General features: G+C 34.2%; 1 long non-coding RNA gene across 1 annotated transcript in view; it reads left to right on the top strand.

The window, feature by feature from the left end:
- The window catches only part of LOC141553976 (uncharacterized), a 198456-nt gene that overhangs the window by 142203 nt on the left and 32399 nt on the right, over nt 1-23854 (top strand). Inside the window, exon 3 of the long non-coding RNA XR_012485744.1 lies at nt 16644-16744. This is a non-coding gene — a long non-coding RNA (uncharacterized LOC141553976). The remainder of the gene's footprint in view (nt 1-16643; nt 16745-23854) is intronic.

The raw sequence follows: 23854 nt of genomic DNA, 5'->3' as shown, positions 1-23854 counted from the left end.
TAGTGTAAAGGAATTTTAATACCCCTCTCCCCAAAAAGAAGAAATGAGGAATGAGAATATAGAAGATTTTTAATTTTAAAATTTATTTAAAAAAAGTAATGAAAAAGGAAAAATAATAAAAGAAGATGATATTTTTAAAAGATTAATTGAAATAAGTAGAGAAAAAAATCCTAATCTCAAGTAGCTTCCCAACTAGGAACTATGTGGTAAGAAATTGTATTTTAATTTAATGATGCTAAATTAAAACCACATATTTATGTAAATCAAAATTTCAAATAGCAAAGAATTACTTTATTGCTATCTTTTGCCTTTATTTGTATCTTCAGATCTTTAAAACAATCCCTGGCATATATAGGCACTTAATAAATGTTTATTGGAATATAGTAATTTCTTATACAGTGAAAGGTCTGCTGGGAATATTTGTAAAAAAGAAACGTATATCTATGTGAAATTTATAATTACACACATAATAAAATAAAAATGAAGTAGACAAAAGATTTCAGGGATCTGAAGAGAGAAAGCTATTGTACCATCTGTGTTGGCTTCAATGGGTTACATAGTTGTTTTAAGTGGGAAAAACACAAGAATACTATTGCACAGGCTAGCAAGAAAGGTAGTACTAATGTATGATCATAAAGTACAGTAGAAATAGTTGCATTATGCTGAATAAAATGGCAGTGCTCCAGGGAGAGGCACAAAGGTTGTCAATACAAAGCAGTGGGGGGGAGGGGAAGTCTTATTAAACACATCATGGCTTTCTTTGGAAAAAAAAATATGCAAAAGTCTCATGCCAGATAATCTGACCAATAGTTACAGGCTAATATTTATGGTTATAAGAGATAGAAAGGACATTAGCAATCATAGAAGCTTACCCCTTCATTTCAGAGACTGGAAAACTGATACCCTAAAAGCTAAAGAAACTTATATAGTCATATAGTAAGTACACAATCTACCGATTATGTGACAGATACTAGAAAGTCCTCCCTTCAGTCGAGGGCTTCTGACTTCCAGCTCAGTGTTCTTTCCACTAAGCCAGATATATCACAAATGTCTCATAGTAATATGATTCCTTCTTCCCACCTCCCCGCCTGTGACCTGTGATTGCATTGGATTAGGGAATTCCAAGAAACTTTCTACCATTACAGACTGGCATATCTTAGTCTATGAAAGTTTCCATAGACTAGCTATGTTGTGTATCTGGGATCTCATCAGAAAAACCCAGGTCTTTCTGACTCCACATCTAGTTATCTGTCTACAATATTGCAATGCTTCTCTTATCAAGCATTAAAATATTACCACATGCATTGTTGAATGAATATAGAAAGTAACTGAAGTAACAAAAGGAATAGAGAAAAGTTATTTTCTATTCTATATATATTTTAGACCCACTCATACAGAAAGTAGGCTGTGGTGAACATAAGAAAAGCATGGTGTAATGATGATTAAAAAGTAATATGTAACCCAGACCAATTCTAATAATAGGAAGATGTTATATTAGAACTAATGAAAAAGAAAGAGCTCTTTGGTTAATATGCAAAGAAGGTATGATACAGCCTGGTGCTTTCTACACATAATTAAAGTATAAAACTATTGAAAATATCGTATGTAAAGAAAAAGGAAGGAAAGATAAGTTGAAACTTTCTAAAGTAAGGACAAAAGGAGATTGAGCCAAGAAAAGTGATAAAAATTAATGAAAAGGACATTTTTTTGAAAATAGGGTAAGAGTAATAATATAATTTCTTAAAGCAATTTCTTTACACATCACCTGTCTATGTGGAAAGAGTATTGCAAACAGATTAATATGGGCATTTTCTTATGGCTTGTTAGAAAATCATGATAGATAGTTCATTTATCTTCCTGGAAATTAAGAGTGGAAAATACCAATTATGTGATTCTTTGAGAGTTTTTAATGGTTAACTCATAAGGCTTAAAACACAAGAATTTGTGGGAAATTTTTAATTTTATATGTTCCCCAATTTGGAATTATACCCAAAGGGCATTAAAACTGTACATACCTTTTGATCCAGCAGTACCACAACTGAGTCTGTATTCTAAAGAGATCATTAAAAAAAGGGAAAGAAACTATATATGCAAAAAATATGTATAGCAGTGTTTTTTTGTGTTGGCAAAGAATTGGAAATTGAGATGTCCATTGATTGGAAAATTATTGCACAAGCAGTAGTATATGAATGTAATGGAATACTAATGTTCTATAAGGATGAGCAGGAAGATTTCAGAAAAATCTGGAAAGACTTACATGAACTGGTGCTAAATGAAGTGAACACAACACTGTATACAGTAACAGAAACTTTGTATGACTACAGATTTAGATCTCAGCAATTCCAATATATTCATGATAGAAAATGTTATCCATATCTCAAGAGACTGAATACAGTTCAAAATATACTATTTTCACTTTTTTTTTTTTTTGCTTTTTTCCTATATTGTGATTTTTCTCTTTTGTTCTGATTTGTTCTGATCTTCAGGAATGGGAAGGGAGGAAGGAAGGAAGGAGAAACATTTGGAACTTGAAATTTTACAAAAATGAATGTTGATAGAATTCCCAATCCCTCCATTTTTGTCTGCCTGCATTTTTTATTTCCTTCACAGGTTAATTGTATTTTATTTCAAAATCTGATTCTTCTTGTGCAGCAAAATAACTGTATGGACATGTATACATATATTGTATTTAACATATACTTTAACATATTTAACATACATTAGTCTACCTGCCATCTGGGGGAGGGAGTGGGGGGAAGGAGGGGAAAAATTGGAACAAAAGGTTTTGCAATTGTCAATGCTGAAAAATTACCCATGCATATATCTTGTAAATAAAAAGATATAATAAAAAATGAATGTTGAAAATTATCTTTACATATAATTGGAAAAAATAAAATATTATTAAATAGGAAAAAAACTATATATTATTGCTTAACTTGTCTTCTTATACAACTCTAATAATTCAGCTAAGCTGAGAAAATAATGTCCTTGATCTTACTATCAACTATAAGTGTTCTTCAGTACTCAAGAATTCTCAACTACCTTTATCTGATTGCAACTTCCTATTATTCCTACACTTTCTTCCTTTTGAAACTAATCATCAACCTTACCAAGACTTCTGAGCTCTTCAATAATCAGTACTTTGTTAAGCTATTACCCTTGTTGTAGCTATACTCTACTGTCCTAATCTCAATGCTTTGCAAAATATTCACTTATTTGTACACTGCTTGATTTTGAGTCCCATTCTCAGTTTCTTATTGTTTCTCATCTCACCAAATCTTCATTTTAAATTGTTTCCACTATTCATTTCCTCTATTCATATTCAGGTACTGATGAATGAACTGGAAGAAATCATTCAACCATATTAATTGGTCTACTCCAAATTTATGTTATCTAATCTCAAATTTTAGCAGCAAGGAAATCCTTTCATTTCTTTCTAATGAATTATCTATTCTATTATCTACAGTAGTTAGTAGTACCAACCCAGTTTCTTCTTTCTTCAAGTTGCTCACAGAACTCCCTCTAAACCTTACCTCAGACTTAAATGGGAAAAAAAAAAAAAAAAAAAAAAAAAATTAGGGTCATTTTTGCAGAGCTCCGTCTTTTCTCCTCCACATCTCACAAGCCTTTAACATCTTCAATTCTTCCTTTAATTTCTATCTGATTTCTCCTTAGTATTCTTTGTTTATTCTTCACCTCTCTCACTGCTATTTAAATTTGAGTGCTTCTCAAATCTGTACCTTGGTTCCTTTTTTTTTTTTTTTTTCTCTTTACACTCTCTTAGTTGGCAAATTTATTTGGTATGGGTTTATTTATTGCCTCTGTGTAACTGATTCATTCCCAGATTTCCATATCCAGCCCATAGAATCTCTTCTGAGTTCCAATCCCACATCATTAAATTCCTATTAGAAATTATAAACTATATAGCTCATAGACATCTCAAACTCAGTATGCCTGAAGTAGAAGGTAACATTCATCTTTCTGTGAAATTTCATAGTCTCATAAAGGCACATCATCATTCCCATCATCCAAGTTTACAACTTGTGTCACAGTTGACTCATGACTCTTATGCTACATACCATATCAATTACCAAATCTCGTGAGCTAACCCACAATGTCATTCATTTATATCCCCTTCTGCCAACTTGAAACCACCAAACTAGTTCATTCCTTCATCACTTCCCACCTTCTGTGTTAGACTCCTTCCCATTCTAATCAATCCTCCACATAATTGCCAAAGTGATTTCCCTAAAGGGTAGTTTTAATCATACTAGCCCTCTACTGAAAAAAAAAAAAAAAAAAAAAAAAAACTCCAGGTGCTTCCTATTACATGTAGGATCAAATATAAATTCTTGTTTGGCATATAAATCTTTTTTATACTCTGGTCCCCTTCTGGCTGGATCAATAAATGGAAAAAGCCAAAAACTATATGTAATGTCTTTCACTTGTAGACCTCCAATTTCTATAAAGGGATAAAGTGGGAGTATATTCTCATAATCTCTCCTTCTGAGCCATTGAAAAAAACTTTACAATATTTACTTAAAATTTTTTGCAGTCATTCTTTCCATTTACTTATTCAATTTGACTCTCTAATCTGGTTTACTTGTCATTTTCAGACTGATTTTAAAACTCACCTTTGATAGTATTGCTCTTTTGCTTAAAAGTATTCAAAGATTATTTATTACATAATAAAATCCAAACTTCTAAGACCTTCTGCAACATGGACTTCATCTGCATTTATAAACCATACTTACCATTCCCTTACATGAATTGTTTGATATATCTGGTCTGATCTATTCATTGTTTCCCAAATGTCTTGTGGATTATATCTCTATATAATTGATCATATTAACTCCACTCTTCCTTGCATCCTTCCTCACTTATCAAAATCCTAACAATCAGTTTATCTTGCAGTCTTATCTAATTATTCCTCATCAAAATGATATATTCCTGTCCTAAACTTCAAGTTATTTTTTTTATCCTTTATATGGTACTTATAATAAATTGTCTTGTGTTATAGTTAGGTGATTGATAGTGCTTCTTTCTGTCATAAGATCTTTAGGTTCCCTCTCCCAGGACTGATTAAGTTGCTTCCTCGAGATGCTTATAGATAACCCTAAAAGAGCAAGGTGTTTCTTCTCTGACACTATTGGCTAGAGCCCTCCTTCCAATGTCTGAAGCCCTGTTTTCATCTACCACATTAACATCAACTAGCTTTATATAAAGAGTTATTTACTTTAAATATATAACAAGAACAAATAAATATTCCCCTCCTACACGTTGGGGATATACCCTTTATTTACTATCTTCATCTCTGGAGAGAGTGGGTTCAGAATTAATATAATTTCTATGTAGCATTAGTTCCACAAAGTTCAGATTCAAATGAAGCATCAATGTGAATGAATGTCCCAGAGGTTACTCCTTGGGACTTAACTTGGGACTGATTAGCTATAATAAAACACAGCTTGGAACCATTGCTGGACATAATGGCTCACTTTCTTGAACTTTCTAAACTCCCAAGTCTATGTGAGTAATTGCAATTAAAACTTTTAGCTGAATTTTTAAGACTCTTGATAATCCAGTGACTATTCCAAACTGTTTCCTTAATGTACACTAAGATTCACTGATCTTTAACCAGTCTCCATTCACTTTTTTTTTTTTTATGTTATCTTCTTTAATCTCTATCCTCTTATTCACAACTTTCCCCATTTTTGGAATAACACCTTCTTTCTTCCTTCATTTCCTTCTGTTGAAGTCTTTCTTTTCCTTCAAGGTCTAACTTAAAAGTTAACTTCTCCTTAAAACCTTCTCTAGGTTCTTTTAGGTCAGAATCTAAATTGTAAACTTGAACTCTTTATTGGGAATAATTGGTACTTCACACACTGAATCATGACAAAGTAAAAAATCCTTCATTGTATGTGGCTTCATTCTTTATAGAAAAAAGTTATATTTTAGATCTCAAGTCTTAGCCCATAAAGGGTAAGTTCTAGTAAAAAGCAGAATTAGCCATCCAAATGTCTTGAAATTAACCTTCATGGTTTTTCCCTAACTCCCCAAATTTCTTTAGGACTCTAAAGGAAATTTTAAGAGAGCTAAGCAAGAACAAAAAGTTCTAGGTAGATCTATTTTCAAGTTCTTATTCAGTCCTATCTGATTCTTCATGACCCCATTTAGGGTTTTCTTGGCAATGCTACTAAAGGTGGTTTTCCATTCCCTTCTCCAGATCATTTTAAAGTTTAGGACCTAAGGCAAAGAGGGTTAATTGACTTCCTCAGAGTCACACAGCTAATAAAAGTCTGACACTTGATTTGAACTCAAGAAGATGCATGTTCCTGAGACGAGGTTTGGTACTCCATCCACTAAGCCATCTATCTGCCCCAAGATCTCAGTATCCACATGAATATTTTGTTCTGTTTTATATTTTGTTTATGTGGTTAGCAACAATCTTCCAAAACTTGCCCTATGTTGCTATTTCCTGATAAGACAAAGACAGATTCAATGGTAATCAAAGATCCTAAGTATCACATCATGACAATGGTTTCTAACTCATTAATATATCAACTATAATGTAAAAGCACTGTTATTATTGTCATTGTTACTGCATTAAAGTAGCAACACGATATAATAAAAAGAATGTAGGACATAGAGTTAGGAGGAACCTGTCTTTCAGTCCCATCCCTGACAGTTTCTAATTGCATGAGACCATGACAAACCTTTTATCTGTTCTGAAATTCAGTTTTCTTATCTTAAAAAAAGTCATACTTGTATTTATAGGTTTGTGGAAAAGATCAAGTAAGATGATATAAACACAAAATATTTTGCAAATATCAATATGCTAGATATTAGCTATTAATGAGGTTTAAAATTGGGGGTACCTAAATGAAATTAGGTTTCATTGAGGTCTAGTGGCAGGTTCGGGATACAGGGAGTCAAATAGAGCTCCCCAGCAATCCCTTTGGATTCGGCACAAGAATACAGAGTTTTTAAATGAGGTCTAGTAGCGGCGTAAGAGTACCCTGTGAAGGAATTTACAGACCCAAAAACTTAGATTGATAAAAGAGGTTTATTATGGGGTTTGGAAGTAAGGTTAAAAGGTGTTAAGTAAAGAGAGGAAAGCACCAGAACCAGAGTGGTTCAAGTAGGCAGAAATCCTTTGACATGGCTGCCATGTTTGGGACCTCTAAGAAGAGAGGACTCCAGCTTAGCTCTTTTGTAATAGGGGGCTTTGGCTACAAACTGAAGAGGGCTTGTGGGTGGAATCCCAGGTTGGCACCGGGCTGGGTTTCAGCCAGGGTTAGAATTTTAATTGAATTCAATGAGTTTCAGGACTGACACATAACAAAAGATGAAACTGTTTGTGCTTAGGGTAGAGTCCCCTCCCTGAAGCAGAGTCCAAGGAGGTTTTCTTTTTTAAGAGTTTTGAAGTTTCCTCATCACTATGATTATTAAATCTATCAAAATGTATGGGGGATTAAGACTTTACCTTTTATGCTCTTCAAAATATCTGTAAGATGGAGGGGGGGGGAGGAAATGAAGGATTTTTTTGTTTGTTTGTTCTTGTCATCCTTTGATTAAGTCAAGGACAACAGCCCAGTTAGGAATGAGAATAGTCATGAAGCTCAGAAACAGAAACCTGAACTTGATGTAGTGTATAAATGAATTAGTGACATGCTTGGCACATAGTTTGGTGTCCATGCTCAGGTCTGATGGCATAAGAGAAGCCAGAAGCAGAAAATCCTGTGAGGAAACAAGGGATTAACTGACCTGGACCATGACTGTAGATTTGGCAGCAGAGTTAAAATAAGGACATAAATGAGATAGTAATACAGAAGACTGACTGTGAACTGGCATCACTTCAAATATGAGGATATTTTGATCTTATTTTACCTGACATTTGTTTTTATATTTCTTTCCTCTTGTAACAGAGCCCATTAAAAACACAAATTAACTACAAAGGACATATGAAGGAAGATGCTATCTGCAGCCAAGAAAAAGAACTAATAAAAGAATAGGTATATATGTATGTATATATATGTACATATACATACAAATATATATTTGTATCTAGTGGTAGCTACTTGTAGAGCAGGTGGGAGGGAAAAGAAGGGAAGAAAAAAGAAATTTACATTAGAAATTTATTATATATTTAAAAGGAATAGTAAGTTGTACATAAAATACATATGAGAAATCATCTTTTTATTATACTATATCTATCTATCTATATCTATATATATATATAAAAAATAAAAATTTAAAAGATCCCTTTTCCTATCAGTTAATGAGTTAGTAGCTTGAAATCAAGAGTTCACTTGGTATATGTGAAATAGTCTCTAACAACTGTATGCCAGAAGTCATAGCAGTTCTATAACCTGGATGCAAATAAAACTATTATGTGACTTGAAGATATAGCAACCCAGCAATCAGAGTACATCCAGTGAAAATGGGCACAACTGTGGGGTAGAAAACTGACAAAATTGTATCTATGTGAACATAAGGTGTCACTTTATTTTTGCTTCATATCATCTACAACCAACTAAGAGAGCAACCTTTACTCTAATCAGGAGTCTCTTGTGGGCACATGGACTCACAAATATATATTGAATAAGGAAATAGATAGCATGATTTAATTTAAAGAAATCAGTTAGAATTTGACCTGTAAATATTGCCTGGATACAGCATTTAAATCAGCCTGAAGAGATTGAAAGTAAGACAACTAAAAATACTAAGAGATTCCATCATACAATATGTGTGATAAATAATGAATATCCTAACTTGGATTGGATCAATAGGGCTGGCCCTCTGAATAAATTATTGTGTCATGCCATACAATTCAAATAGGGAACTAAAAGGCTCCATGATGAGGATTAGAATCCTGCATTTCAAAGAGAGAAACTTTCTGGCTTTTTGCCACCATTGCAGCTGTCCACAGTAGCCACCCAGTGCTATGCACCTGGTAAATTTTCTGATTGGAACAGAGGGAGTGGCAGGTGGCCCTGCCTATGGCAGCAGCTGGCTTTAAGAAAGTAGGACACAACGTATGGGTCATGCAGCCTGAACCCCAGAAGAGCACCAGTTGGGGAAGGCACTGAAAGTGGAAGGGGTGTGCTTACCTAGGAAATTCTGCCTACTGAGTGATTAATGAAGATGTGAGTCCCAATTAGTGGTGTTTCAAATGAAGAGTGTCACAGCAGCTGTCATCTCTAGAAGGCAAATGGAATATGGACCTATTTTCATATGTTATTTTATAAATTCTATAGCATGACAAGACAGGAATAGAATTATAACTGAGATACTGGAGCACAAACCTTCTCCCATCAATAGACTAATGATACTTGCTTATCATATACAACTGAAGATAAAATATACCACCCATCCCTTATCAGAGAAGAGATGGACCTTCAAGGCAGAATGAAACAAACATTTTTGAACATTGCTAATGTTGTTTCATTTGAAGTTTTTCTTTTTAATTTTATTGTTCAGGTTTTGGTGGTTGGAACATAGACTAGAAGGGTTAGAAAATAAATACTTGTTCAATGGGAAAAAATGAAGATAGAAGGAAACAAAACTTAAATGTCATCAGCAGACTTAAGTAAAGGAGAAATAATTCTTGCAATGACCATGTTAGTACCCTGGATATCTTAGAATCAGCGGGAGTCAGGATAAGCAAAAGTCTTTGTTCTTGGTCTTTTGGGGTCCCCTCAGGGGATTAGATATAGGAGTCTCCACACCTCCTTTCTCTCTCTCCACCGCCCAAGAAATGATCCCACTTATCCTACTCCACCCTCTGATCTCTCACTTCTCTGTCTACGCCCACAGATAGAGCCAGCATGGAATAGTTGGGCAGGGTCATTCTCCAAGCGTATGTTAATAGAGTATTGTCCAATTGGTAATTAGCTTTAAGTGCTCGGTTATCTAAGTGCATCTGCTCAGTTCCAGCCCTTTACAAATTCTTGTCCTGAATATCTGCCCACATTTTTATTTATACAACATGGAAAGAACCACTTCGGTTGGTTTCTAACTTGTCTTCTTCAATCACACATACAACAGAGAAAATGATGGATAACAAGCTTTTCTTTTAGTGTATGTAGGTTCTACAAGGAGACAGACAAAAATATATTAAATATATTTCTGTCCCTCCTCTTCCCCCCATCACAATTTAGAATTACTATAGGTACTCTAATTACCCTATCCATTGGTGAAAGAAATGGCCAACTACCCCAGTGTCTTCATCAAGAAAACCCCATGGACAGTATGGTTTATAGAGGCTTGTAGAGTCAGAAATGACTGAACAACTAAACAATTCCCATTGAGGAAACTCCTTTCACCAATGCAAGTCAGCATTTGCTCTGCAATTTAAGGTCAGAGAGTTCCCTGGAGCAGAACTTCTTAAATTTTTTTCACTCAAAAAATTTTTGCATGATCCTGGGTATATTAGGTATATAATATAAGTGTACAATTCAAACATTTACTGATAACAAATCATAATTTTGCAACGCCCATGTTCAATTACAAGGCCCCAATGGGGGAGGTGGCAAAAGTTTAACAAACTGGGTCCTAGACTATTGACATATTGATCACACAGCTGGTTTTATAGATGGGATTTGAATACAGGTTATTCTGATTCTGAATTCAGCTCTATATTTCCTAAGCCATGCTAACATTCAACTCAAATATAGCATAGCACTTGCTGTTTTATTGGCACTCTTGAGATACTAAAAAACATACAAGTAAGGCATCCATAATGTGAAAGATATTATGTGGCAGAATTCAAAATCATCTTTTTTACTCCAAGGATAGTGCTCTATACCAACTAGTTCCCATTAAATACATTTTAAGATTGAAAAGAATGAAAATGAAGAAAGAGGAGGAAGGATGGAAGGAAGGAAGGAAGGAAGGAAGGAAGGAAGGAAGGAAGGAAGGAAGGAAGGAAGGAAGGAAGGAAGGAAGGAAGGAAGGAAGGAAGGACCGACCATCAGAGCTAATCTTGGTCTTCAATTCATCTTTCAAAACAAGTCAAAGCATCCTGGAACTGAGTAATACAAATATTCTTCTATCCTACTTTTCTCAGTAATTATAATTTCTTGGGCTTCAGATATCTTGGCATTCTTTAATTTGTTTTTAATTCTTCAATGATAATCTCAACCTCCTGATTAAAGTAAAATTCATAAGTTCTTGAACTTTGGTGGAGAAAGTAACTTGAAATGACATAAATAAAACTATCTCCTTTGTAAAATAGAAATGGATTAAAGAAAACTTTCTCAGGGAATGCTTTTCCTAACATTAACTAGCAAATTAAAAAGGAAAACTTTGATACCTAGATGTTCCCTCCCCCACCCATTAATTATATAACTAATATAGTAAATACAAATTTAGAAGTATATGATTAAGGAGTACACCAAAATGAAATTGAACCTAAGTGTTCTCATTACCATAGTTATCTACATGGGGAAATAAGGTATTCACTTTTAAAATCATATATCTTAAAATTGGTACTCTCTTCAATCTACTGCAGGTAGGGCTTTTAAAGTATGATGACCTTTCCTTCATTAGTATGAATTTACCTTCAAGGCAAACATTTTTCAATCAGCACTAATTTGCATATAATTTATCAAGAGAGATGGAGAGGAAAATAATTTTGTTTAAAGATTTTCCTTTGTCTTAAGTGTCATTAGCAGTTCTGACTAATCAAATTTTTACAATCTCATCAGGCGCTTTTAGAAAATCTCTATGAACTCATCTGGAGGATGCATTTATTCCTAAGTGTTCTATATTGCATTACAACTCAGTAACAAATCACCGTCTGCTACAGATGTTTATGTGAAATATAATTAACACTCTGCCAATTTAGTTTTTATAGGGACACAATCAATTTTTATTCATTTTAAAAGCAGAATGCTTTGTTTTATTGTGTGCAGCCTCTCTGCTGATTATAAGCTAAACAAATTACTCCTCTGTTTGAACTAAGTGGCAATGGTAGAGAAGGATGATGGCATGGTATTAATGGAATACATTTATGTCAAGTACCAAATATTGGTGGATCTATATTTTTTTTGTATGGGTTTATTTTAAATTTGGTTATTCAGCTTTATCTACTGAAAGCTGATGTCTGTTTAAATCTTTATAAGATCTAGGAAAAGTGAATATGTTTTTAAATGCTTAATTTATATGTTTTCTGACTTTAGTATAAGCCATGTTTGGTAGCCTTTCAAATTGTTTCTTAGCTTAATATTTTAGCTATGGAAATATTATGTTGATTAAAGTGTTATCACCACAATGAAATTCAAACAGATTTAAGCTCATAAAAGGGGGAGGAGAGTGAATTAAAAGCAACACAGGCCAAATAAACTGAAATATCTATGTATGATTGTCATTTTAATTATAATATCTTGATGAAACCTTTTTTACTGGTGATGGAGAGACAGTTTAAATACTATAAGGTTGTTCTTGTTTAGAGATGACATGCTGATTTTATCAATGAATCAATTAACATTTTTTGAGTGTCTACTATGTGTCAGGCTCTATGTTAGGTAATGAAGCTTCAAAAGACAAAAATGAAAAGTGCTCTCTTTATTCAAGGAACTTATTCCTATCTTGGAAAACAACAGATACTTATATAAGTATAAAACAAATAACAGCTGATTGTGCTTTAATATTTACAAAGTGCTTTAAATGTAGTATCATATTTGATGATGATGATGATGATGATTTTTTTGCTGAGGCAATTGGGGTTAAGTGACTTGCCCAGGGTCACACAGCTAGGAAGTGTTAAGTATCTGAGATTTGAACTCAGGTCCTCCTGACTTCAGGACTGGTGCTCTATCCACTGTGCCACCTAACTGCCCCTCTATTTGATTATTATAACTCTGTAAAGGTATTGTTATTATACTCATTTAGATAAGTTATAGTATATTATATTCATTATAACATATTACCAAAGATGCCTTTTGCATAAGTAATGACATAAAAGACATCCTCAGTCAGTGGATAAACATGTAAGTGCCTATTATCCTGGCACTGTGCTAAACACTGAGGATACAAAAAAAGAGACAAAAGACAAAAAAGAGCTCATAATCTAATGGGATATATATATATGTATATACTATATACTATATAAAGGATAAATAGGAAATAAGAGATGGAAGGCAATAAAATTAAGAGAGGTTGGGAAAGGATTCCCATAGAAGATGGGATTTTAGATGGTGACTGTAGAGGGTCACAGTCACTGGGGGGGAACTCTAGGTGAGGTATAAGACCCTTCAGCCCAGAGGGAACCTGCTAACAATGTCTGGTTCAGCTCCCCATCTCCCCTAAGGGCTCTCTGCCTTCCTGAGAAGTCAGGGGGTGGTGACAACCTGTGTTGAGATTGAAGCAGAATGATACTAGGTGGAAGAGTGATACCAAGTGGCAAGCAACGTACAATAGCAAGTTGTTTATGTGGTCTTACCTGCACAGTGTTGTTTTTGTTACATTATATAAAGGGGAAAGTCCTTGTAATAAATGGACTCCATTTTTTCACCATCTTCAGGAGTCCTGCCTCATCACTTCTCTATTAGGAAGTTATATTCTAATCCACCCCAGCGTGGGGACTCTAGAAAGCACGTTTTGTCACCCCAACTTGGGGTTTTATTACCCCAACTTGGAGGCTTTAGAAAGCAGGATTCAATATTTTAATCACCCCGGTGTGGGGGCTCTAGAAAGCAACAGTACGTTTTGTCATCCCAACTTGGGGACACAACAAATGGGACTTAAAAGAAGGAAAACCAGAAATGAAAAGGAAGGGTTTTCCTATCATGAAACACAACCAGGAATATTTCAAGGAAATATGTGATCATAAAAGGAATGGGGTTGTTTGAATAAGTAATAAAGAATGAATATAGACAGGGAGCTGTAAAAATTATGCCATGAATGCTGAAGCTTAAAATGATAAAGGATGGTGAAAGAAGCTACATACCAAAAAAAAAAAAAAAAAAGATTGTAATTAGGAGAGGCTGATAGAAGTAATTGCCAGACTTTTGAATTATTAATTGCTGTCATAAGTCCCTCTATTTGCATAAAATATCTATGGCTAAGCCATTTTGCCTACAATTGTAATAGACACACATTATAGACATAGAGCCAAATATGCAGTTGACTGTATGGGTGATGTTATCTATACAGGGGCTTTTGATTCAGTCTTGGATTTTAGGTTTTTGATAATTTCATCTGTCAATAAATCACTTCCAGCTATATTTGACAAATGCAATAGCATGAGTACAGTATCAGTTTTTACTATTGCCCAGGGAATTTTAATTTGCTGGTTCAAAAAATATTTCTATAGGATTTTGATTTATTTATCATATCCAACAAGAATGTCTTACAAACCTCTTTTTCCTTTTTGGTGAGGAAATGTTAATCTTTCTAAAGCTAACTTAGTTTAGACATTGTTTAGACACTTTACAAATTTATTTTGGTTCATTTTATAATTCTTAAAGTGTACATTAACATTGCAATTATTATGGATTGCTCTAAATGTACTCTTTTTATTGAGTTTTTATTTCAAGATGTCAGTGTCAACATAGTCAGTTATAATTTTCTCTTTGATTGCTTTAAGTTCAATTAGTTTACTCAAAGGATTTACTCACCTGCATCCAAGGGTTTCATTTGACCTCTTGATTCCCTTTTGAATGATGGTACAAAATTTCCATCTAAGATAAAGATAGCAAAATTCTTTACTAGTTTATTATTATTCTGATTTTTTTTTTTTTTTTTTTTTTTTTTTGGAGTTCAGACAGAAATGGTCTGATCCTATTATCCTTCTTTTACACTAAATATTCTGTAGGTTAAGATGCAGGTGGACAAATGCTTCTTATAACTGAAGAATATTGGAAGTATAAGTTCATCTTCTGTATGACTCACTGAAAGCTTCTTATGAATCACTTTGTGTAGTGTGCTTTTTAGAGCTCCCAAGCTGGATGCCAAAATGTAGCATCTGGACTAGCTTTCTGGAGGATCTCTGGACCAGTCCAAGTCCTTGGTCTTAGTGGAAGAGTGGTGAGGCAGGGAATCTACAAGGATGGTCAAAGATGGAGTCCTTATTTCAAATCCTCTCAGCCCCTAAATACCTTAGGACAATTATATCACCACAGCACACAAGCTGTGCTAACTACAAGCACCCTGCTGTCGATATGTAAATGCATCTTTACTGTAAGTATCCCTTGATTCAAATAGAACACAGGTGGTCACACCCTACTTGACTTCTCAGGAAGTATCAGAGCCCTTAGGGGAGATGGGGAGCTGAACCAGACATTGTCAGCATGTTCCCTCTGGGCTGAAGGGTCTTATACCTTACCCACAGTTCTCCCACTATCTGTGGCCCTCTACAACTTTGGAAACAGAAACAAAACATGGGCCTAATATATACTTTGCCTCTTTATAAATTATTTTGGTTTCTTCCATTAGGTCTTTATATTTTAAAAATCTTTAATTCCATGTAATAGAATAATGAGTATTCAAAATATAAGCATTTCTTTAAAATATCATTCTTGATTTTTTTAATGTCTGGGATTTTGTAGGCAATTCTTGAACAATGGGGCAGCTTTAATATAGAGCTATAGAGCTCTAATAATCCTGAGTTCAAATTTGACCTTAGATACTTACTAGTTTATTAGACTAATAATCCTGGGAAAGTCACATTTCTTTTACCTCATTTGTAAAATGAGCTGGATAAGGAAATGGCAAGCTACACCAATATCTTTGCTAAGAAAACTTCAAATTAGGTCATGAAGAGTTGGACAAAACTGAACAACAACTTGAAGCTGTAATGTTTCTGCTGTTAATTTATTAAATTTTTAAGGATATTGTAAAATTTGTATTTGTAATATGTAGGTAGATGTGTTGTCTGGTAGTCTATAAGTGACAGCAAGCTTATGGTCTATAATTCCAGCTATTTAATCATGTCTTCTAAGTCTCTAAGAGGTTATCTCAAATTGCATTAATGCAATATACTATTATAATCACTTCTTTCATAATGAGCTTCAATCAGTGCAGGTTGTTTAAAAATAAATTTTCTTCAATTTCTAATGCCATTGACTTGATCTTGAACTAGTATTATAAAGTCTTTCCTTTTTACAAACAAATCTTCATGATTCAGCCATTCTTAGGTGATGTTTTATTGGTAGAATTTATTGTATATGGTAATATCACTCATTTAAACTATTTCAAAGCTCTGTCCAGATAGAACCTATTTTCCATTACATTTGACAAATACAGCATTGTCAACCTTTATGAAACGAAGTCTTTTTTGTTCCAAAAGGAGTTTTTTGGTAAATTTTGACCTGTTTATCATGTAATCTGAGAATATCTGGCAATATTCTTCATCCGTTTTTGGCAAGGAAATAATAATCTTTTTATAGTTACTTTAGGATTATGAGGCCTATGTTTTGTTAGCATTGTATAGGTTTTTTATTACACTTCTCAAATTGTTATTATTTTTGTAACTTTTTATCTTATTCAATAGAGCTTAATTAGAAATTGTTCTAATATCATATGAATTTTTGTTTAGACTGCTGGAGGATAGTTATCCTCCATTTTACTGTATCAAAAGAATACAGTGAAACTGGTATTGTATAGGTGTTAATTTTTATAAATATGTTCTTTCCTTTAAGCTTTGACATCAGGATGCCAGTCTTTTAACATACTCAACCTCAACTTTCTCCAAGATACCATTATATTCGATGTATCTTACCTGAGGAAGACAAAAGTATTTGTAAGTATTTCTTATTTCTTTTGAGTTGTAATCCTATTGATTTCTTGATCATTGTCTTTTTCTTTTTCTCAACAGAGCTTTCAAAAAGGCTTTTTTTTTTTTTTTTTTTTTTTTTTTTTTTTTTTTTTTTTTGCTATTCTAAGTATTTATTGCAAGTCTCACCTTAAGATTTAAGTTTTCCTAACAGTGTACTTTGCTAAAAGGAGTTCAGCTTTCAAAGTCTTGAATGCAAATAAATGCAATTTCATTTTATCTTATAAGGAATGAGATAGAAATCACTGAAAGTTCTTGAACATGAATCTACTAATATCAAAACAATGTTTTAGGAAGAATAATCTTGGGATAAGTATCTAAAGCTTGAATTTAAAAAGTCAAACTGGAGGCATAGGATTGTATTATAATAGTCCAGGTATAAGGGGATGAGAGCCTGACCTAGAGTGATGGGAGAAGATATGACAACAGCTTCCTGGATTCATATTCTTTGCCCAGGTAATCACCATAGTTACCAAACAAAAGGAGTGTTAGATTTAAGATTTTGAAGGGAGAACCAAAATGACATAATTACTCTCTGTATGTGTAGTAAAAGGGAGAATTCAAGAATATTTAGACCTGGTTGTGTTGTAGTTCAGTAGCTTTAGGCTATATCTGACTTTTTGTGACCCTACTTGAAGGTTTTATTGACAAAGTTCATCACTTCCTTCTCTAGTTAATTTTACAGATAAGAAATTTTACAGATAAGAAAAACTGAGGCAAACAGGGTCAAATAACTAGCTCAAGGTCAAACAGCTAGTAAGCATCTGAGGCCATATTTGAACACAAGATGAGTTTTCCTGGCTCTAGGCCAGGCTTTCTATCAACTGCACCATCTAGCTGCCTTGTTTTAGTTAATAGCATTCTCCTAATCACCCATGGAAAAAAACTTTAAGTAAAGCAATTTCTTCTTTCTCACATACCATAACTACTGCCATTGTTATCATTTTTTGGTCCTTTGTTTTTGAAAAGGATCAAGGACATCATGGGTGACACCTTGACTCATGCATGAATTGGGTTTATTTTCCCAAGTCATCAAAGCTCAGTGGCAACACAAACATCAAGAAAACTGGCAATGGCCTGGGATGCACCAAGTTCTATGTGGAGTACCTGCTTCAGTACCTGCTTCAGCCACCTTCATGGCTGTTGGAACAAATTGTTCTCATCTACCTATTCCACTAGGGGAAGACTTCACATACTTGGGATAGACACTGCCTACCAAATCACCTTCAGATTATCCTCAATCTGGTTTAGCCCATTTTCCAAAACAATTTTATAAGGTTGTGGCTAATATGTATTCTACAGCTTCTTGGAGTCCCCTGTAAAAGTTAAAATACCAGCTCTAATCCAGAGGTAGATGAGCAGCTCTGAAAAGGACTCAGCAAGCCTTCACTCCAGAAGTGCTAGTCCTTTCTGAACACCCCATATACTCCCACCTATCATAGCTAAACAAGCAATAAATTCAATTTTATTTTAAAAATATCTTCTCACTGGTCTCAACATTCCTAGCGTCCACTCTAACAATTCATGCTTTAGTTCTAGGTGATATAATTGATAGAATGCTGGGCCTAGCATCAGGAATAACTGAGTTCAAATCCAACCTCAGATACTGTAATACCTTTCCCAAGTTTTTGATGAGGACCAAATGAGAAGTTTGTAAAGTGCTCAGCACATGGTCTCACATGATAATCTCTTAATAAATTTCCTTTCTCCTTCCTTCCTTCCTTCCTTCCTTCCTTCCTTCCTTCCTTCCTTCCTTCCTTCCTTCCTTCCTTCCTTCCTTCCTTCCTTCCTTCCTTCTTTCCTTCCTTCCTTCCTTCCTTTTTCTCCTCCTTCCCTTCTTCATTCCTCCTTCCTTTCCTTCTTTCTCTTCCATCCTTCCTCCCTTTTTCCCTTCTTTCCTTCCCTCCCTCCTACTCAAAAAATCATGGTGATTCCCACTGCTTTCAATAGAATGAAATTATCGACTTAGAATCCAAAAGGATTTAGACATGATTCAATTTAGATGTTTCTAAGCCTAAGGCTTAAAATATGGGGCACCATTCATCTTAGCATCAGTAATATTAAATCATTTGCTCTTTGGCCTTTTGTTTCTACATCTCAATTCCTGGACATGTTGGCACTCTCAAGTTTTGTGTTCTAAAGTGTAAAAGTTTTGGGAGAAAAGAGTTCCATCTGAATCATGTTGAATTTCAGACAAGTAGTTTGAAATGTCTAACAAGCAATTGAAGATATAACAGTCAAGAGAGAAATTAAGGTTAAATAAATAAAATTGAGAGTCATCAATTCAGATATGATAACTGAATTCAATGAGCTAATGAGATCAAGTCAAATAGCATAGAAAGAGAAGAAAAGAAAGGATAGGACAGTGCCTTTGAAGTGCTTTAGAGGGGATGTGACCCAAAAGAAGGCATAAACAAAAGCAACTGAGAAATGGGATCTTGATTGATGACATGGAGCCCAAATTATTTTGATAATAATATACAGATCCACAGGTGATTATCCTCTTCTTAAGGACTCTCTCTCTTTCATTAGACTGCACACTCGATCATCTTTCTCTGGATTTTCAATTTCTGTTATTGTATTAAAAGACTATACTTTATGAGGCAGCTAAATTATATAATGAATAGGGTGTTGGACCTGGATTCAGGAAGATCTGAATAAGAATTTAACTTTAGCCACTTAGTAATTATATGACCATGATCAAGTCATTTAACCATGTTTGCCTCAGTTTCCACAACTGTAAAATGGTAATTCTTATACCATCTATCTTCTGAGTTGCTTTGAGGATGAAATGAGATGATAACTTTTTAAAGACTTAGCATAGGAATTGGCATATAGCAAGTGTTTAACAAATGTTTGTTTCCTTCTTTCTTTCCTTGCTTTCCTACATTTTCTTCCCTGCCTTTCTTTCCTTCCTTTTCCATCTCTTCCATTTCTGTCTTTCTTGTTCTTTCCTTCTTTTTCCTTTCTTTCCTTCTTTCTTCTTTCATTTCCTTTCTCCTTTCTTTATTATCTTCATGAATGCTCCATCAACCTATATAATTCCTCAAATCCTCACTACCTTCATCACTCTCTCTTGCTCATACATAGTGCTATTCAATCATTAGATTTCACCATTTCCTATATGTATTCTATTTTCCTGATTAAAAGATCTGACAGTCTTCTATATGACCATAACCTTTCCCTATGCCTTAGCAGTCTGCCTCATCAAATCCTTCTATCCCTCTATCCCTTAGTACTTTCTAAGTCCAGAACCCTAGCTTTAACTTCACTTTCCTCTCTTTCTAATTTCAACCCAATAGTTAACCATTTTGACTCTATAATATCTTTATTTTATTTATCCATTTAAATGAGGCAATCAGGATCAAGAGACAAGTCCAGAATCACCCAGCTAATAAATATCAAGTGCCTGAATTCATATTTGAATTCAGGTCCTCCTGATTCCAGGACTGGTGCTTTATCCACCATATCACCTAACTGCCCTCTGTACTATCTTCTACTCTCAATTTCCTTGGTCTCATTCCTACCATCACTCATCTTTTGCCAAACCTCAGTCATGAATTATTCCTAGAATCTGCCTCTTCCACTCTGACTCACAAGCCACTGAATGGAATTGGAGGAAGTCTCATAATTATGCTAGTTGGTTACATGACAAATTCTTGGTATCTAACCACAATTGGTCCCTCACTATTACAAGACAGGCCTTTTATTCCTCCGGAATTGATTCCCTATCTAAATCCACACAGAAGCAATTTCAAACCTTTCCTTCCCCAAAAAAACCTTTTATACAATTATTCATCACTCTTTTTCAGCTGATAAGATTGAGTCTACTTTAAATCCCTTTTTCCTCATTCTCTTCTCATTATCTCACAACTCCATTGACATCATTTCCTGCTCTCTTTTCCCACTTTTCAGAAAGAGGTGGCCTTTCTTGCTTTCTTCATGTGCACTTAATCCTTCCTATCCCCTCTTCTTTTTTTAAGAAACTGAATCCTCTATCATTTCTTCCATTCTTGCTTTTCTTTTTGATCCTATTTGTATTCCTAGGGCTTCTTAGCACAATACCTAGAAAATAATAAGCACTTAATAAAGTTTTTTAAAAACTCTTTGGCTTCTATCTCCCAAATTATCATCCTCTATATCTATTGTTTGTTCACTTTTATCTTCAGACTTTTGTACTATCAGTCTCTCCTAGTTCTCCTACTTCTCTAACTATCCCTTTTCAGACTCCTTTGCTGATTTCATCATCCATATAATGCCCCCAATATTAGGTGTTCCTCAGGGTTCTGTCATAGATCTCCTCTTTCCCTGACTCATTTGGTGTGAAAGTCTGTGTCTGTGTATGTATGTATACACACACACACACACACACACACACACACACACACACACACAAATACAAACATATGAATAAATGTCCCAGGGCCTATCTCTCACCTGAGCTTTAGTCCCATTTTACTAATTGCCCTTGGTGAAATAACATGTCAAAAACTGAACTCATGATTCTTCTTCCCAAACCCTTCTCTCTTCCAAACATCTCTGTTCCTATCACTCAAAGTTAATCAGTATCCTTCTAGTTTATAAGTGGCATTGTCCTTGACTCTGCATTCTCCTTTCATTTTATATTTCTAATAAGTTACTAAATCTTGCCTTTCTACTCTCTCAAACCTAGCCCCTCTCTCCATTCATGCAAGTACACCCTAGTGGAGGCTCTCATGACTTCTCCTTCAAATTAATAGTAACAAGCTCTCAGTCGATCTTCTGCTCCAGATATATTACCATCCAAGCCCATTCTACACATTATTGCCAAAGTAATTTTTCTTACAAACATATATGACTATAATATTTCTTCATTCAGTCAACTTTAATGACATGTTGTCTCTAGGATAAAATATATACTCTTCTGTTTAGACATTAAGTCCTTAACATAATTATGTTCTTACCTAAATTTCTTTCTTTTTTTAAGAAATTGATTTTTTCAATTACATGTAAAACAGTATTTTACATTTGTTTTCTAAAAGTTTGAGTTTCAAATCTACCCTTATTCCTCTCCTCCCTCCTCATTAAGAAAATAAGCAATCTGATATGTTATGCAAGTGTAATAATGCAAAAAAAATTTCCATATTAGTTATGTTGTAAAAAACAAAGAGACCCAAGAAAAATAAAGTTTTGCTATTTTTTTAAACCATTCTGGAATCTGCATTAAAATTCAATTCATTCTTTCTCTGGAAATATAGCATTTTTCATCTTATATTCTTCAGATTTGTCTTGGATCATTGTATTGCTGAGAATAACTGTCATTCACAGTTTGTAAAAGTCCAGTTGTCTCTAAATTATCCTGCCATCTCAACTCAATCTCCCAGCCAGACTCCTCTCCAGGCTCAATGTTGCCTCTTTTATCCTTGAAGATAATGGGCTAGTGAGAACTCAATGGGGCCTGGGGAAATACTTCAACCAATGAACTTGCTCCTCTTAAAGGTGCAAACTTCTTTTAAACATGTAAACTCTACTTCAGAAGTAACTCACTTCAAAGGCCTGAAACAAAGGTGTGAATTCTGAGCCAGAGAATTGTTTAGACAATCTGAGTTCTCACCTTGTAATCCTAACAACAGTTGATCTTTATACAAAATTGCTATTGCCATATATGGTATTCTCCTGGTTCTGTTCACTTCACTTCGCATCAGTTAATATGCCTTTATTTTTTTTTCTGAAAGCATCCTGCTCATCATTTCTTTAGTACAATAATATCCCATTACATTTATATACTTATTCAACCATTCATTAATTGAAAGGCATCCCCTTGTTCCAATTTTTTACCGCAAACAATAGCTGCTATAAATGTTTTTGTACACATAAGTTCTTTCTTTTCTTTGTTTAATCTCTCTAATCTAGTTGTATGGCTGGATCAAAAAGCATGCATTTTTTTTAACCCTTTGGGCATGGTTCAAATTACTCTCCAGAGTAGTCCAACCTAACTTTCTAGCTTCATTTGGATATTATTCCCCTTCTACCCACACTTGGTAATCCAGAAAAACTGGCTTTTTTTCTTCTCTTCACAAATCTCTGCTCCTCACACATTGGCAAAGGCCATCACTATACCTTGCACTGGTCCCATGCCCATAAGGCATTCCCTCCTTGCTTCTATCTCATAGTCTTCTCTTAAGACACATCTCAATTGTCATGTTTTCCATAAACTTTTCTTGATCCTTCCTAACAACATTGTATTACACTACATTGTATATATTTGCATTTATTCACTTTATATTTATGCTTTATACACACATATTATATATATGTACATATACTTACAAATTCATACCTCTGCATGTACATGCACATATATCTATGTGTCCATGAACATGCTTATTTCCTGCATTAGGATATACATTTTTTAGGAGTAAAGATTATTTCTTTTCTGGTTTTTTGTTTTTTTTTTTTTTTTTTTGCACTTGTATCTCTAGCCTTTGGTACAGTTCCTGCTGCAAGCTGGATGCTTAATGAATATTTGTTGGTTGATTAATTCCTTGAGAAGAGAATGGGACTATGTCATCTCTGTCTTTAGACATTTTAAGGATTTGGCTAAAAGAGGGATTAAGCTTGTTTGGTTTGGCCCCAGAAGGCAGAATAAGAATAATAGGGCAAATCTATGATGAGGTAGATTTAATATTTAAGGTATTAAAATTTAAAAAATAGTATTAAACTAAAAGGTAATGAATTTCTGTGAATTTTCCCTCATTGGAAGTTTTCAAACAAATTCTGAAGTGTTGTGGCAGAGAGGACTGTTTTTCGGAAAAGTGGTTTGTGCTAGATAGCCTCTGTCTATTCCCACCCTCAGACTCTGAATAAGTTAAATAAAGAATAAAAAAAAATGAAACCCCTAAATATAAAACTCTGTTTAAAATTAAATTACATGAAATATACTAGGTTGATCTTTGGGCTTTCTCTTTAACATTCTTATAAACTATAAAGTCTTTGTTATGCATATTTGAATGCATCTCTTTGATGTATTTATCATGTACTACTGTGTTAGTTGTTTGTGTGACTTATCAAGATTTGATTTGGGCAGGGACTTTTTCT

The sequence above is a fragment of the Sminthopsis crassicaudata genome, chromosome 1 (genome assembly GCF_048593235.1).
Source record: "Sminthopsis crassicaudata isolate SCR6 chromosome 1, ASM4859323v1, whole genome shotgun sequence".
Classification (NCBI taxonomy): Eukaryota; Metazoa; Chordata; class Mammalia; order Dasyuromorphia; family Dasyuridae; genus Sminthopsis; species Sminthopsis crassicaudata.
Note: the sequence above shows the minus strand (reverse complement) of the source record. Positions and strands in the feature narration are given on the sequence as shown.